Genomic DNA, 11,929 nt, shown 5'->3' with positions numbered 1-11,929 from the left:
CTAGTGTGTGGAGAGAGTCAGCTTGTAGCCTCCAAGATAGAGGGACTCCTGTGTTAGCAAATGCAGTTCTTGGGAAGGGGCAGTTTGAGTTTTATCCACCCACACTCAAAGCACCTGGGGGGCAAGTGCTCAGCGGCAAACCCTGCACAGCCCTTGGACCCTCCTGCTTCTCAAATGGAGCTCCTTCTAGCCAGGCAGAGCTCCACTGGGGAAATGTGCAAGAGGAGGGTCTGTGGGATAGGTGAACCACAGCCCTGTTCTACAATTGGACCACATGCCAAAACCAATACCCACCACCTCCGCTTCCACTACCCATCTTGGAGTTCCCTCTCTGCCAGCACTTCCGCCGGCCCAGGCATCTTGCCTGAGGGGTCTAAGCCCCTGTTCACTGTGGCTTTACCAGGCTGTGGCTGCTGTACATGGCCTTCTATAGTTCAGTTGGGCATGAGAGTACCAAAAGATAGTCCAGGATCCCCTAAGGACCAAGTGTATTTCTTTGTGCCCCTACTGTGTAGCAACATTTCCTCCTAAGGATGTTAGGGTCGATTACCTCCTTCCAGAAAGCTAACTCCTTTCTTTGCTTGCCAGTTTATTACCACACAGCTTAAAGCATCCAAGCAGCTGCTATAGATTTACTTGGTGTTCCACTTGATGGAAATGTACCCCCTCTGGAGACCGGGACCTCAGCCCCATGGGACCAAGATTGCAGAGCACAAATTCCCCAACTGTGTCCAGGGGAGCTGGAGGCAGTGGTGAGCAGGGCCCCTCCTACATTCACCCCTTGGTTCCTAGACCTGCTGTGAACTTAGGGCCTCACAATGGCCACTGATTTACATTGCATACCACATTCTGAAGGGCCCCATTCTGGCAGCGAGCCATCTCCAGAATGGGTTCTCGCCTGTGTCTCTAAGAGGTCCCTGCCTCACTCTGTCAAGTAAGAGCTTCTGGACGGTGTGGCCTGCCATGGGGCTATGGCTCGATTCTATATTGTGCTTTGAACACTTTGCCTAACACAAGGTCACAAAGATTTCTCCTATGTTTTCTTCTAAAAATTATGTAGTTTTAGGTTTTACATTTAGTTGTATACCCTATTATTTTTAATTATGGGAAATATATATCATAAAAATAATTTTAACCATGTGAAGTGGACGATTCTTTGACATTAAGCAAATTGACACTACTGTGCAACTTTCACTACTTCCAGACTATTTTCATCATCCCAAACCAAAACTCAAACTCATCTAGCAATAACTCCCTATTGCCCACTCCCCCTACTGCTATTAGTAATTATTCTTTCCTTTTCTAAGTATTTCATATAATATAAATCACACAATGTTGGTCCTTCTGCATCTGTCTTATTTCACTCAGCATGATGTCTTTAAGCTTCATTCATGTTGTAGCATGTACCAGGACTTCACTTGTTTTTGTGGCTAAATAACATTTTGTTGTATGGATATACCACATTTTGTTTATTCACATGTTAATGGAAACTTGGATTGCTTCCACTTTTCGGCTAGTCGAAACAATGCTTCTATGAACACTGGTATACAACTATCTATCCAAGTTCTCTGCTTTCAGTTCTTTGGGGTATATACCTAAGAGTGGAATTGCCAGGTCATATCGTAATTCTATACTTAGCTGCCTGAGGAATCACCAAACTGTTTTCCATAGTGGCTGCACCATTTTATGTTCCCACCAGCAATGAATGAGTGTTCCTATTTCTCCCCATCCTCTCCAAACCTTGTTTTTCCCCCACTTGTTTAATAATAGCCATCCTAGTGGATGTGAAAGGGTATCTCATTCTAGTTTTTTTTTTCAAGAGGATATCAAATTGTTTATTGATTACACATGATATGGATGATACAAAAACTTCATTTCCCATCTATAATTTCATCTGATGCCATTATTCAATTTAAATATATTGCATAGGATGTGCCAACAATAATTTTCATAAAATTCCATAATTTTTCTTGGGTGACCTTTAAATGATGAGCCCCAGACCACAACACAGGAACTGTCAGTTCAACTACATAAAGGTTTCTGAAGACAACAAATGAGTTCTCTGCCCACAAGCAATCTTCTAAGATTGTAAACGAATTTTGAATGGAACCTGGCATTACCCTGAAGAAATTCTAACTTTATACTGTTGGGGCAGTTTATCAAGCTGGCTTTAGAGTAGACTAACTTTACATAGGACATTTTTAAAAAGACACATTTATTCAGCGTTGTATTAGCCAAAGGAGTGTTGATGCAAAATACAAAGAATTGGTTGGTTTTTATAAAGGATATTTATTTGGGGTAGGATCTTACAGATATCAGGCCATAAAGCATAAGTTACTTCCCTCACTAAAGTCAATTTGAGCAAGATGGCAGCTGACGTCTATGAGGGTTCAGGCTTCCTGGGTTCCTACATTCCTGGGACTTGTTTTACTCTGTCTTCAAGGTTCCTTCCTTCCTGGGGCTGGCTTCTCTTTCCTCTGTGTGCTGACTTCCAAGAGCTCCAGTTTAAGTCTTCAGCATCAAACTCCAATATTAAAAGCCCTCAACTTTGTTCTTCACCATGCCTTTTATCTGTGAGTCCCCACCCTAATCATAACTCAATCATGCCCAGGTACAAATCAGATTACAAGTATAATCCAATATTTCTTTTTGGAATTCATCAATTATATCAAACTGCTACAAGTGTCATGATCAGACTATGACATTTAGCAATCAACAGCATGGGTACAAAAAAAAACCACTACATTAAAACCCTTTTTTGGAATGCTTTACACTCTCCACAGAACAGAAACTAAAATAACCTGTTATACAATTAGTCACAAATACATTCTTCGTGGGGTTGTTTTTTGCCTATACACATGAATATTGTCTAAAACATGTCGTCTTAACAGCAGCTAGGCCCTGTCACCACTGTGACTGGCTGAGTTCACAAATTTTTGCAACCTGTAGATTCCCTGTCACTTCTCTGGCTCTCCTCTCCTGCTAGGCTTTTGTTTCCTTGCAGTAATTAAAGCCTTATACTACTGCCATAGCTACTGCTGCTGCTGAAACTGCCATAGCCACCTTGGTTTTCTTGGTTTGGCAAAGTATCAGCCTCCACCTCCATAAGGGCCAGAGCTTCTGCCTCCAAAGTTTCCTCCCTTCATGGGTCCAAAATTTGAAGACTGATTGTTGTAATTGCCAAATTCATTGTAGCTTCCATCACCTCCAAAATTGCTTCCATCATTACCAAAGTCATGATAGCCATCCTCACTGCCACCATATCCACCACCACCTTGGCTCCACCAAAGCCACCTCCATGACCACCACCGAAGTTCCCTGAACCACTTCAGACTCTAGCTGGAAGAAGCACTGGCTGTCTCTTGCTTAGACAGGGCTTACCTTACTTCACAGTTGTGGCTATGCACAGTGTGGTATTTCTGCCTGACAATCTTATCCACAGAGTCATGGTCATCAAAGGTTACAAAAACAAAGCCTCTCTTCTTGCCACTGGCTCAGTCAGTCATGATTTCAATTATTTCAATTTTACCAGACTGCTCAAAATAATCTTGTAGGTGATGCTCTTCAGTGTCATCTTTAATGCCACCAACAAAGATCTTTTTCACAGTTAAGTGGGCACCTGGTCTTTGGGAATTTTCTCTTGAGACAGCCCTCTTTGGTTCCACAACTCTTCCATTCATCTTGTGTGGCCTTCCATTCATGGCTGCATCCTCTTCCTCCACAGTGCATACGTGACAAACCCAAAGTTTCTGGAGTACTTGGTTTTTGGATCTCTCATTACCACACAGTCTGTGAGTGTTCCCCATTGCTCAAAATGGCTCCTCCGATTCTCATTGGTTGTTTCAAAGCTTAATCTTCTGATGAAGAGCTTCTGCAGCTGTTCAGGCTCTTTAAGAGACTCCGAGTTAGACAAGATGGCAGCAGGAGGAACGACTTTAACAATGCTTCCTCAGTGGCATGCATGAGAGAAAGGTCGTTGTAGTTTTAGGTTGCATTTCTCTAAGGTCTAGTGATTTGGAGCATCTTTTCATATACTTATTGGGCATTTGAATATCTTCTCTGGAAAACTGTCAATTCAATCCTTGGCTCATTTTTTTTTTAAGATTTATTGTTTTAATTTCTTTCTCTCCACTTCCCCGCCCCCCCCCCCCGCCATTGTCTGCTCTCTGTGACCATTTGCTGTGTGTTCTTCTGTGTCTGCTTGCATTCTTTGTCAGTGGCACCAGGAATCTGTGTCTCTTTTTTTATTGTGTCATCTTGCTGCATCAGCTCTCTAGGTCTATGGTGCCAGTCCTGGGCAGGCTGCACTTTTTTCATGCGGGGCGGCTCTCCTTGAGGGGCACACTCATTGCACGTGGGGCTCCCCCATGTGGGGGACACCCCTGTGTGGCAGGGCACTCCTTGCACGCATCAGCACTGTGCATGGACCAGCTCCCCACACGGTTCAGAAGGCCCTGGGTTTGAACCCTAGACCTCCCGTATAGTAGGTGGACACTCTATCAGTTGAGCCAAATCCACGTCCCCCTTGTCTCATTTTTAATGGAATTGATTGTATTGTTGAGATGTAGAAATTCTTTATATAATCTATATTATAAACCCTTATCAGATTTACAGTTTCCAATATTTTTCCCATTCTGTAAGTTATCTTTTCATTTTAGAAGGAAGGACTTACTTCAGTCATTTAGCTATTTGTTTTCTGTATGTATTTTATGTTTTGTTCTTCAATTACTCCATTGCCACGTTTTTTTTAAATTTGGTTGCTTTGTTGTTGTGTACCATTTTGATTCCCATGCTCTCCTTTCTCTATATTTTTAGTTATTTTCTTAGTGCTTACCTTTGTAACCACAATGAATATCTTAAACTAGTAACAACCTAATGTGAATAGTACCAATTTAGTTTCAGTAGATTACAAATCCTCTATTCATACATATCTCCATTTCTCCCCTTTTATGTTGTTATTGTCTCAGATTACATCTTTATACATTGTATGCCCATTAAGATAGATTTCTAATGTTATTTTACACATTTGCCTATTGAGTCATAAGGGAAAAAAGAAATTACAAACCAAAAGTACAAGAATACAAAATTTTATATTTACTTATGTAGTTACCTTTTCCAGTGTTCTTTATTTCATGGTATGGCTTCCTAAGTTACTATCTAGTGTCTTTTATTTCAGCTATTGCAGGGCAAGTCTTCTTACAATGAATTCTTTCAGCTTTTGTTTACCTGTAAATGTCTTAATGATAAAAAGATCAATTCATCAAAAGGACTCAACAATACTAAAATGTTTGTGCACCTCATAACATAGCTTAAAATACATAAAACAAATTTCTCCAAAGAAAATATACAAATGGCCAATATGCACCTGAAAACATGTGCAACAACCTTATTCTTCAGAGAAATGCAAATGAAAACCAGAATGAGATGTCACGTCACACCTAATAGAATGACTATATCTGAAAGGACAGATAATAACAAGGGTGGAGAAATTGACAAAGATGTGAGGAAACTGGAACCCTTATACCCTGCTGAGTGGGAATGTAAAATGGTGCAGCAGCTTTGGAAAACAATCTGGCATTTCCTCTAATGTTTAAATATAGACATACCATATGATCCAGAAATCCTACTCCAAGATAAATGGGGACATATGTCCACATAAATGTTCAGAGCAACATTACTCAAATAGCCAGAAAGTGGAAACAATCCAAGTGTCCCATCAACTGATGAATGAATAAATAAAATTCATATATATCCATACAATGGAATATAATTCAGCAATATAAAGAAGTGAAGTACTGATATATGCTCCAACACGGATGAATCTTAAAAATATTATACTAAGTGAAAGAAGACAGTCACAAAGGACAGCATATTGAATGATTACACTATATGAAATGCCCAGAATAGGCAAATCCATACATACAGACAGGCAATTAATGATTGCATAGAGCTTGGGGTCAGCAGGGGAGGTGACAGCTAAGGTATATGGGCTTTCTTTGGGGGATAATGAGAGTATTCCAAAATTGATTGTTGTGATGGTTCCCCAAGTCTGTAAATATACTGAAAGCCATTGAATTGTAGAGTTTAAATGGGTGAATTCTATGATAGGTGGATTATACCTCAATAAAGATGATAAAAAATAATATAAAGCAAAAACTAACATACTTGCAATAGAAAATAGAGAAATAGAGAAATCCACAATTATATTGAGATTTCAATACCTTATCAATAATTTATAGAACAAGAATACAGAAAACTAGTAAGGATCTAGAAATTTTGAACAACACTATCAATCAACCTGAACTATTTGACATTTATAGGATACTCCAACCAACAACAGAAAATCATACTTTTAATCTTCAGGCACATGCAGAACCATACTAGAAACAGGAAGAAATGGCCCAGCCAAAGAAACAAAAATAATCTTGATGAGACACAGGATTTAAAACAACTAATCAATGATGTTCACACAAATTTCCTAAATCAATTCAAAGAGTTTAAGGAATATGTGGCTAAAAAGATAAAGGATATTAAGAGGACAATAGGTGAGCATAAAGAAGAATTTGAAAGCTTGCAAAGGAGAGTAAAGACAATGGATGAGATTAAAAATATATTAGAATATAGCATGAACATGTAAAAAGATTATTGCTGTGGAAGGGAAAAGGATTTTATGTTGAATATGTGGGAGTACTGTATATTGTATATATGAATTACTGTGATCTAAAACTTCTGTGAAGATAAGCTTAATAATTAGGGGGAAAAAAGAAAAAGAAAGGATGTAGACACTGAGGAAAAGATGGAAGAAGTTGCCTTGCCAATTTGCATACAGGGCAACAATTATTGCAGTGATGGAAGGCAAAACATCAAAAACAAAGCTTTTGCATTTTTAAATTTCGTAATACCCCAATTTATTTTACCTTAATTTTTCTAAATTAATATGTATTCTATATCTAACCTTTAAACTCATCACTATATTCCATTTTACTATTAATGGAACCTGGCAATATATTGGGTTTCATTTTTGAAGAAGTTTTGGATCACAGAGAGTTTCAACAATGGCAGGGAGGAATGCTGGTGTGGGATGTTATTGACAGGGGACACATGGTTGGCAGGGAGTTCTCCAGGGCATATATCCAGGGTACATAAAAATGTTTGGATATTTTCATAGTGGTTACAATTAAAAACAACAACTGAGGGAATATTGAGTTCCTAGCCAGGAGAGTTCTATCACAGTCCCTAAAGGAACAGCAACAATCACCCAAGTGCAACGGCAAAGACTAAAAAAGAAGGAAGGCCCAACAATGAGCCCTTGATACTAATGACTATGCTTGTAAGTCTGTGCACCTGAAATAAGAACAAAGCCTAGAGCTGCAGGGTGCCTAAGAGTTACCTCCTGAGAGCCTCCGTGTTGCTCAAATGTGGCCAGTCTCGAAGCCAAACTCAGCATGTAAATGTGTTGCCTTCCCCTCAGCGTGGGACATGACTCCTGGGGATGAGCCTCCCTGGCACCGAGGGATTACTACCAAGTACCAGCTGATCATGTAACTAGAAAATGACCTTGAATAAAAGGGTCAACTCGGACCAGCAGAATATCTCAGTCTACATATAATATCAGGAGTTAAAAATGCTTTTTCACCTGAAGAAAAGGGGGAAATGGAAAGGACAAAGGAGTCTATATGGCTATGAGTCTCCAAAAAGAACTGGGAGGTTATCAGAGGGGTTGCCCTTATGCACACCTAAGCGGAGTCCCAGAGACAGATAAAAGTAGATGCAACCCCAGGTATTGGTTCTTCTGAGGGCTGCAGAGACCCACAGGTTCTATAGTCATGGCAAATGGAGTTCAGTGCCATGTCAGTTGGCCCTACTTTGGAGTTTGTGTTTCTGTGTGATGGAGCTGCACTCAGATGTGATCTTTGTCCACAAGCCTCTCCTGTTACTTTTACCAAAACTGTAGTTGGTGCTGGGGTTTGATGTATACCCAGGGGACCTGAATCTCTGGACTGACCATGTGATAGCCAGGCCCTGGTCCTCATCAGACTTGCAGCTCCTACACTCTGGTTTATTGGACTTACCCTACTCAGCTAACATGGAGGTGAAGAAGGTCAACCACCACACCAGGGAGCCAAGTGTGCCTACAACTGAAAGCAGGAGAATTGCATCCAGCATCCATGTGGAATCTAAGCCCCCTCTTGATATAGATGTGGAGTGGACACAACCATTCTAGGGTCCACAGGATGGAGGAATAGAGTATGGATTAGAGTGGACTTACTGATATTCTATTCATGAACTATTGTGATTAGTAATCGAAGAAAATGTGGCTTGGTGTGGAGAAAGTGGCCATGGTGGCTGCTGGGGGTAGGGAGTGGGAGGAAGAGATGTGATGTGGGGGCATTTTCGGGGGTTGGAGTTGTCCTGGGTGGTGCTGCAGGGACAGTTACCAGGCATTGTATGTCCTCCCATGGCCCATTGGGTGGACTGTGGGAGAGTGTGGGCTATGGTGTGGCCCATTGACCATGAGGTGCAGCGGTACTCAGAGATGTATTCACCAAATGCAGTGAATGTCTCATGATGATGAGGAGGTTGTTGTTATGGGTGGAGGAGTGGGGTGAGGGGAGTGGGGAGTATATGGGAACCTCATATTTTTTTAATGTAACATTAAAAAATAAAGACAAAAAATAAAAATAAATTAGAGTCCTATAACAGCAGACTTGAAATGGCAGAAGAATGAATAAGTGAATTAGTAGAGAGCATCTGAACTTAAATGACAGAAGAACAGAGAAAAGGATAGAAAAAATTGAACAGGATTGCAGGCAATTAAATGACAATGCAAAACACACAGAAAAAGAGAGTGGAAAAGGAGCTGAAAAAATATTTGAAGATACAGTGACCAAAAATTTCCCAATGAAAGACATAAATGTCAATACCCAAGAAGGACAATGTACTTCAGAATAAATCTGAGAAGACCTATTCTGAGACATCTACTATTCAGAATATCAAATGCCAGAAATAAAGAGAAATTCTGAAAGCAGCAAGAGGAAGGCAAGTCATCAGGTGAAAAGGATGCTCAATAAGACTAAGTACCAATTTCTCATCAGAAACCAAGGAGGCAAGAAGGTAGTGGTATGATATATTTAAGATACTGAAAGACAAAAACTGCCAACCAAGATTTCTTTATCTGGCAAAACTGTCCCTCAAAAATGAGGATGTGAACTTCCAGGGGAGTGGTGGACTAGAAAGACACAGGACTCTCTTCTTCCAGAGAAATAGCTAAAGGATAGGCAGAAACAGCCTGGGAAAAATTCTCTAGGGTTTAGGACACCAGGGGAAGGCTGGACACCACTCAGAGGAGAGAGGTACAAAGTAAAAGAATCTCGACACCAAAACTGTGAGTTAAAAGCTGCAGCTGCTGGTGCTCTCCCCACCCTATAGAATTTTTTTATGTGCCCCCCCCCATCAATAACACCCCACACCAGTGCTCCTCCCCTGCCATAGTTGAACCCCTCTGTGGTCCAAAACCTGTTGAAAAATGAAGCCTAATATATTGCCAAATTCAATTAGCAGGAAAATGAAATAGTAATGATAGTTTAAAGATTAGAAATAGAATACATACTGATTTAGAAAAACTAAAATAAAGTAAAAAATAAATTGGGGTATTAAAAAATGCAAAATATCTTAAAACCTTGTTTTTGACATTTTGCCTTTCATCACTGTAATAGGTGTTGCCCTGTATGTACAGTGGCAAGGCAATTTCTTTCATTCCTTCCTCAGTGTCTACATCTTTTTTTTTAATTTTTAATTTTGTCTTCAAAAAAGTTTTAGATCACAGAAAATTCACATATACAATATAGAGTACTCCCATATATCCAATATCAAACCCTTTTCCACCTTCCCCAGCAATGATCTTTTTACATGTTCATGTTAATTTGCTGCAGCTGATATACAAATATTGAAACATAGCTTTCAAGCATGGTTCCATTTTGGTTTACATTATGGTTTATATTTAAGACTGTACACTTTCCTAAAATTTTAGTTACATTATGGTTTATATTTTAGATTATACACTTTTATAAATCTTTGGTAAAATTTAACATGTCCTATATCCATCATTGCACTATCATGTGGAACACTTCCATTGCCCCCCAGTTACCCTGCTCCCATCTATTCTATTCCCCTCAGGGCCCTCAGTGACAGCTAGTCTTCACTGCTTGAAGGATCAGATTCACAGACATGTGCAACAATGCTGAGGGCTTGACACACTAGACTGTCCTCCCCCATCGGGAGCCACCATTTCTCTCAAGAGACACAATTCCTTATGTTTGAGAACATCAGGCCTCCCCAGGATGGGGGTACAACACCTTCCCACTCATTGTATGGGTCTCCACCCAGTGATATAACACACTATGACAAAATGAGCACCCACACAGTCCTTTGAAGCCTGCCCCCTGTGCCAGATGCCCCCTATTAAGCACCTTAAACAAGTAACCCTTCCTTATTATATTTTCTAATGAGTTTTTTCAACATTATAGATTCAACCACATACCTGACAATCTCCCATGTTCATCTGCTCCCCCAAACCCTCCTCCCAATTACATGGACCATCTGACCTATCCTCCCAACCCTAGCCCTCCTCAAGCCTGCAAAGCCCCACCCAATAGTATCCCTATGCCCCTGTCTTATCCCTTCCCTGTACAACTACTTACCTCCACTTTATCATAGATTTCACCCATTTAGGCATCAGCTCACAACTTTCCTCTCCCCCAATTTCCTGTAAGCCTATCATCCAGTCTCTAGCTCTCTGAGACAGTTTGGTTTGCTTATTTCATATCAGAGAGGTCATGTAGTATCTGTCCTTCAATGCCTGGCTTGTTGCACTCAACGTAAGGTCCTCAAGATTCATCCATGCTATCCCATGTGTTTGTACTATATTCCTTCTTACAGATAAGTAGTATGCCATTATATGTATATATCACATTTTGTTTATCCATTCATCTGTCGATGGGCATTTGGGTTGATTCCAGCCTTTGGCAATAGTGAATAATCCCGCTCTGAACATTGGTGTGCATATATAGGTTTGTGTCCTTGTTTTCAGTTCTTCTGGGTATATGCCCAGCGGTGGAATTGCTGGGTCATATGACAAATCTATAGCTAGTTTTTTGAGGAACTGCCAAACTGTCCTCCAGAATGGCTGGATCCTTCTGCATTCCCACCAGCAGTGGATGAGGGTTCCCATTCCTCCACATCTTCTCAACATTTGCAGTCTTCTGTTTTTTGATAGTTGCCAGTCTAATGGGAGTAAGATGGTATCTCATTGTAGTTTTGAAATGCATTTCCCTAATACCTAGTGATTTTGAGCATCTTTTCATGTGCTTTTTAGCCATTTGTATTTCTTCTTTGAAAAAGCATCTGTTCAAATCTCTTGACCATTTTTAAAAATGGTTTGTCTTTTTATTTTTGAGATATACAATTTCTTTGTATATGCAGAATATTAGTCTCCTATCAGATATATGGTTACCAAATATTTTTTCCCATTGGATAGGCTGTCTTTTCACTTTCTTGACAAACTCCTTTAAGGTGTAAAAGGCTTTAATTTTGAGGAGGTCCCATTTATCTATTTGTTCTTTTGCTGCTCATGCTTTGGGTGTGAAGTTCATGAAGCCATTTCTTATTACAATGTCCTGTAGATGCTTCCCTACATTGTTTTCCAAGGTCTTTATGGCCTTGGCTCTTATATTTAGGTCAGTGATCCATCTTGAGTTGATTTTTGTATAAGGTGTGAAATGGTAATCCTCTTTCATTCTTTTGCAAATGAATATCCAGTTCTCTAAGCACCATTTGTTGAAGAGGCCATTTTCTCCCAGTTGAGTGGGCTTGGTGGCCTTGTCAAATATCAGATGATTGTATATGTGAAGATCTATATCAGAACTCTCAC

General features: G+C 40.1%; 1 pseudogene; it reads right to left on the bottom strand.

Annotated features, from left to right (window-relative positions):
- Window positions 1-3,335: 3,335 nt before the first annotated feature.
- LOC101442564 (heterogeneous nuclear ribonucleoprotein A1-like) lies at window positions 3,336-4,681 on the bottom strand (annotated as a pseudogene).
- Window positions 4,682-11,929: the final 7,248 nt, after the last annotated feature.

This window comes from Dasypus novemcinctus, chromosome 12 (assembly GCF_030445035.2).
Source record: "Dasypus novemcinctus isolate mDasNov1 chromosome 12, mDasNov1.1.hap2, whole genome shotgun sequence".
NCBI lineage: Eukaryota > Metazoa > Chordata > Mammalia > Cingulata > Dasypodidae > Dasypus > Dasypus novemcinctus.
This window is presented reverse-complemented; position numbering and strand designations above follow the sequence as displayed.